General features: G+C 37.4%; 1 pseudogene; it reads right to left on the bottom strand.

The window, feature by feature from the left end:
• Positions 1–2,766: 2,766 nt before the first annotated feature.
• On the bottom strand, positions 2,767–4,608 carry LOC121986931 (annotated as a pseudogene).
• Between the last annotated feature and the right edge of the window lie 2,145 nt (positions 4,609–6,753).

Genomic DNA, 6,753 nt, shown 5'->3' with positions numbered 1-6,753 from the left:
AAGCCCATGGCTGGGTTATCTTTGGCTCCGCTCGGACCTACTCAACTGCTCGGCGCGGCCATTAACCGCTTAGTCAGCCCTCCATCTGTCCTCAAGCTGGGACCCTTCAGGAAGTGGGTCCCCCATTCTTACCGCCGGATCAGTAATATACATAATATAAAATTCTAATATTTTTTAACTTACAAGTCAGTACGTAGGTTTCATGCCAATATTCATCCAATAATAGAAATGTCTACATATCCATTATTAATTTGATATGAAAAAAACTACTATTCCTATGAAAGTTACACAAGAAAAAGTCTAAAGAACAACTCATGATCAAGATAACTTCTATAATCCTTCTTCATCAAAATCTTGAACATTAAAAAAAATCTTATTAGAGATAAAGATAATTTATAATATATATTATTAAAAAAAATCAATAAACAGAACTTTTCAATAAGAAATCTCATTATTTAACACATAATCTTCTTTCTTGTAACTATGTATATATACAATACAAACTGTTGGAACCCCAAGGTTATTTTGGTGTGATCAACAAGTTAAGTTAGATCCTGTGTGTTTTTAACCTTGTGTCTAAATGTGCAGGAGCTTAGGAACACAGGTAGTCGAGCAGAAGACGCAGCTAGCGAGAAGGACGACACGCGGTGCGTCCGAGGGACGAGGCGCTGCGGAAGAGTACACCGGCGGACAAGAAGGAAGCGTGCGGTTGTTCCGAGGGACGAGAAGCCGGAACGGAAGATTGCTCGAGGAGCAAGAGACGCAGCTAACGAGAAGGTCGGCACAGGGTGCGACCGAGGGACGAAGACTGCGGATGAGTACGCTGGCGGGCGAGAAGGAAGCACACGGCGATTCCAAGGGATGAGAAGCCGGAGCGGAAACCTGTTCGAGAAGATCGGAAGTTGGGTTCGGGTGAGCCCTATTCTGGATGACAGAGATCACCCAAGCGAGCGGAAGACTCGGTCTGAGGCGAACAGAGCCGGAGCAGAAGACCCCGGGTGGAAAAAGTCAACGGGGTTGACTTTTCCCTCTGGGGCGCTTGGAACCCTTCCGGGCGCCCGAAGTTGACTTTTTGACTGGATAGAGTTTTGACTCGATCTGAACATTGGGGGATAAAGTTTATCCCCCCCGGGTGCCTGGAACCCTCAGGGTGCCTCGACCAAGGCTATAAATATAGCCTTGGTCCAGAAGCTTTTTCAACAACTCAAGCAATCCATTCTTTCTGCACTCGTACGCTTTCTCTATAGTTAAGCTTCTGTTTTCTGTGCTTCATCATTGTAAGAGGTTTTTCCGCCTGAAGGAGTTCTTAGTACGATCATTTTCCTTGGATTAACAACCTCCCCGGTTGTAACCAAGTCAAATCTTGTGAGCCTCGTCTTTTTGTTTGTTTAGTTAATTATTTATGCAAGTGTTAGTTTAAGAGTTCGAGAAGGGTTTGCGTTTTATTTTGCAGGCTATTCAACCCCCCTTCTAGCCAGTCGCAACGGTCCAACACAAACAACCCCAAGTTAAACCAACCTCTGCATCTTGTAATAAGAAATGATGGTTCATGTGTTTATCAATATCTTTATGCTTTTCAAGTTGTTGCACCTATAAAATAGATTTATCTATACTATAAAAATATGTAAACTACATGGCCGAAATTATTACTAAAACCAAAAAACATTCTTGTGAAAACAACTGTCAATGTATCTATTGGTTACCCAATCCTGGTATATGTGAAATAGTATGATCTACAACCTAAATAAAAAATAGTGTATGTATCACAAAATTATCAAAATTCATCATAAAAGTCAATTATTTAAATAAAGTCAAGATACTTTTTGATTACTAAATTCACTGTATTCCATACGAAAATGAGTTACTGGGGATTTATGATTCTCTAACTTTGGTTGAAGTGCATCTATTTGAGATTTCATTTGATTTAGAATAGGAGTCACTATTTTCATACACTTTGCTACAACTTTTCCTAGTAGTTCTACCACTTTGCTACAACTTTTCCTAGTAGTTCTACCACTGTGGCAATGAATGCCATTCTTGATTACCATTTTGATATATTACAATTATTCAAACTATTGCTTGTATGAGAACTCAAATTTGAGATTTGAGTTCAGATAATGTCCCTTCAAAAGTGTTAGTTAAGTGTTTCTACAAATACAAGATAATTCACAAGAAATGGAAGCTATGAGAAATAAACTTCAATAGAGTTGTAAAATTTTAGGAGAAAATGGTACACCTTTGCAACATTAACATAAATAGTATTATGCAAACTCATCAATAAAAAATATTGAAAGTGCAAACAAATATGATTAGCAATAAGTAATAACACTCAAATGTTCAAATGGCTTACAAGGATAACCACAATCAAATATTTAAGTATTTAGACAACTAAAAAGGAATAAAATTTAATATGTTAGACATGTTGAACCCATGTGACAAGTATTGATTCTCAAATCTACTATTATCAATTTCATTCTCCAATCCTTCTAATTTAACAATTAGACATGTGCCTGAAATACTTCAAAAATCACTTCAAGTAGATAGAAAAGCTTCACGTTATTCGCAATAGAAGAAAAATAATAGAAAAGTTCATTAACTTTAGAAGATCTATTTTGGAAAATCTAATAGAGGATTTTCATCCTTAGTTATTAGATCAAAGAACAAAGTGACATACATGTCATTGTCCTCTAGATTCAGAATTTTTTATAAGAGAATAAACTCTACATGTGAACTTTAAATTTCAAATTTTTTATATGAGAACAAACTCTACATAAATAGAACAGTTGACCTTATTTTCAGCTTCTAAGAGATTTTTTTTATTTTAGAAACCAATGCTAAGATTGCATCTTTATTTGCTGACATAAGCTTAGTGAAGACAGATTGAATAACAGTTTTTGCATTAACATAGCCATTTAGCTCTCTCGTGCATATAATATTGCTTGTTTCATCATTACCAACTAGCTCTTCAATTTCAAGCACAACGTTAAGGACATCCTTGAGTTCCTACACAGTTACAAGAAAACCAAGATTCAAAATCAATCTATTGCATGACTATCTTAAACAAGATAATCAAGAATCAAAATCGATTATTGCATGATTATCTTAAAATTGAATCATACTATAAAGTAGATAGAAAGGATGAAAAATACAAACAATAATATAAAGAACTTGTTATTTGATTAGTTAAAAGCTAAACACATAAAATACAAATACAAATGTAAATACAAATGGAGTATATGTGAACAAGAGAACAGAAGACAATCTGGAGATCAACGAACAAGATAAACAGAAAGCAATTTGGAGATCAACTGAAAGAATACTTAATGTACCTCTATGTTGACAAAACCACATAGCGCTTTGAACTCTATCAAAGCAATTGCCATCTCTGGCTTATGGTTTGGGTCCTTGTAAACATTCGGCCACATCATATGAAGCATCCTCGCTAGCTCCTTATTTGAGTGCACTTGTATGGACAATGCTTTAGCCTCCAATAATATCTAGCCAAAATACAAGAACAAGCACAATTTAGCATCATTTAATATCCCACAACTACCAAAAACTTACCCCGACAGAATGCAAATTTTAAAAGCTTGTTTTGAAGCGTCTAGTTTTATGAAATTGGAATTCTGATTTTAATATTCTACTATATTTTTAGCCACAGATGAAAAAAGCAAGGATAAAATTATATTATTTCAAATATCCAAGATTGAAATTTTGATTTAGACAATTGTAGGATTTATGTTTCAGAGTGATGAGAGTGAAAAAAATATATAATAAGTATAGTGCACAATGTTTTATACCAAACATAAAAGATGAAATCACGATTCACAAATTCCCACTTAGAACTAGAATTCTTAAACTTCCTTCGCTAAAAAGGAATTCGAAATTTTCAACAACAATTGACTCAAAACAAATTGTAAGCCGTCGACAACACACAACTTTGGAGAAGCACAAACCAATAATGGAAGAGAAATTGTGTAACCCAATCAAAGTGAAAGATGCAGAAATGCAAATTAATGGAGGAGAAGCACCCTGAACAAGAAAGGCATGTTCATTCCCCATTTCGCCATGAAATTATCTCCCAGAACACCAGGGTTCTCCTGAATCCACTTCTTAAGTGTAACTTCCTAGGAATCCAAGCCCATAAAGGAGGATCCCGACTCATGCGTCCCAATCCAGAACTTGGCGTTAGGGCAAGCCGGATTGATTTGGGCACCAGAGTTTCACTCGAACAGATGCACCACCGTCAAATCCTCCCTGCGGCATCCTCAATCGTAGTCCTGGACCGAGCACCGAAGCCGCAACGACCTCATCAAGGAAACCTACTTGACTCTGCTTGATCATAACACTTGGTGAAGGAATCTGATTGACTATGCCTGGTAGTTGATTGACTGTGCCCGGTAGAATTTCACCTAACAACAGGACGATCCCCCTTTATTTAAGAGGAGCTAACCGATATTAGAATGAGAACACTTGGTGAGGGGGCGGACGCACTGAGCGAAATCGAGCAAGGGATGAAATTTGGGCCTTGAGGCAGCGGTAGCAACCATGGTCGCCGGGGGAGGAGCAAGATAAGAGGAGGCTGAGGAAGCTATGGAGACGCGCCATTTTCGGTAAAAATCTAGGTTTGAACAAAGTGAGATTGGTAGAAAAATGTTAAAAAGAAGAGAAGAGGAGAGAAACGGTTCAGACTTATTATTCGCTTAAAAATTATAAATTTTATTTTATAATTTATTATTTATTAAATAAATATAATGAAGTAAAATATTATTTAAAATTAAAAATGAGGTTTGTAATTTTTAATATATGGAATTTAAAATTATATTTACTATATCAGTTTTATAACTAAAGTTGATAATTATATATTAATAATCGTTATCGTTGAAGTAAACATTGACTATGTCTAATAACAAAATTCACATAGTATCAAAAAGTTAATACATCATTAAATATTTAATATATTTTATTTTTATAATTCTTAAATTATCAAGATTCTAAACATGGACAAAGTCTAATAACAAAACTCACTCGGTTGACTTCCCATCCTTACCTAGTAACGACTAGGACTTCCCATGATTAGGTTCCATTAAACATACTTAAACATATTTGTCGAACATTAAAACCTTGGAGGTCGATTGCACCAACACACTCCCCAAGATTTCTACCAAGCACCTGTTGGACCCTTGGTGGCCGGCAAGAGGGGAGAGGTTGAATAGTCCTGCATAATCTAAAAAGAAATATCCTTCTCGAACTTAAAGAAATACTTGCATAAATAATTAAAGACTGAACTTAAAAGAAAAGAGACACCGGAGTTTACTTGGTTACAATCAGGGAGGTTGTTAATCCAAAGAAGATGATCGCACTAAATTTTCTTTCAGGCGGAGAAACCTCTTTTACAGCAGTGTAAGCACAGAAAGAAGGAAGCTAAATAAAACAAGGAAGCGCACAAATGTTGTTACAGTGATTCTTGATTATTGAAAAGCTTCTGGACCAAGGCTGTATTTATAGCCTTGGTCGGGACGCCTGGAGGGTTCTAGGCGCCTGGAAGGGGATAAAATTTTATTCCCTTCGCAATGGATCATGGTCAAACGTGATCTGGTCAAAGTCGCATTCCGGGCGCTCGGATTGATTCCGGGTGCTCGGATTGATTCCGGGCGCTCGAGCCCTTAAAGTCGATATTGTTGACTTTTTGCGGTCCGGACTCTCTGCTCCGGTTCTGCTCGCCTTGGTCCAGATTCCGCTTCGCTCACTTGGGTGATTTCGACCAACCGAAATAAGGCTCACCCAAACCTAATTTCGGCCTTCTCGCACTTCCTTCTCGTCCACCCGCATACTCTTCCGTAGCACCTAATCCCTCGGACGCACTGAGCCCGTCAACTCTCTCCCATGCCATCCTTCTCGCTAGCTGCATCTTTTGCTCGACTTCTTGTATTCCTAAGCTCCTGCACACTTAGACACAAGGTTAAAACACCACATGACCTAACTTAATTTGGTTGATCACATCAAAACAACATTGAGGTTCCAACAGCACCTAGTCACTCTTGATCTACTTGGACTTTTCACTACCTAAGGTTCACTCCCCTAGGATTTCCACTAACCATCAGATTACCCTTAACCTGCTTGGACTTTTCACTACCTAGGGTTTACTTCCCAAGATCTCTACCAAGTATCCGATCACCCTTGATCCGCTTGAACTTTTTGTTTAGAGTTCACTTCTTTGGGAGCCCCACCTCTTTCATTCAAGGTCACAATTCCACCCATATGATAATATTGTTCAATTTGGATTTAAGTCCTGATGAATTTATTTTTGGATTCTACCCAAAAGACTTTATATCAATGAAGATATGTTTCATCTTATAATCTCATAATTTTTTTTTTATTTCTAATGTGGGACTTTGATTGTATTTTCAACAATCCTTTCATCAAACGAAGGACCACCATTATTCTTATCGTTCAGTCCTCCCCTAAACATCTGGTCAATTGTAGTCATTCCTCTCTTCTAAGACTTTTTCACCAAATATGGTTTATTCCCCCAGGATTTTGGCCAAACATTTAGTCATCCTTGACCTGCTTGGACTTTTCACCACCTATGGTTCACTCCCTTAGTATTTCCACCAAGCATCGGGTCGTCCTTGACCTGCTTAAACTTTTTACTTAGACTTCACTTCTTTGGGAGCCCCTATCTCCTTCGTTCAAGGCCACTATTCCATCCACATGACTCAATTTGGACTATGACTCTAATACTACTTGTTA

This window comes from Zingiber officinale, chromosome 5B (genome assembly GCF_018446385.1).
Source record: "Zingiber officinale cultivar Zhangliang chromosome 5B, Zo_v1.1, whole genome shotgun sequence".
Classification (NCBI taxonomy): Eukaryota; Viridiplantae; Streptophyta; class Magnoliopsida; order Zingiberales; family Zingiberaceae; genus Zingiber; species Zingiber officinale.
This window is presented reverse-complemented; position numbering and strand designations above follow the sequence as displayed.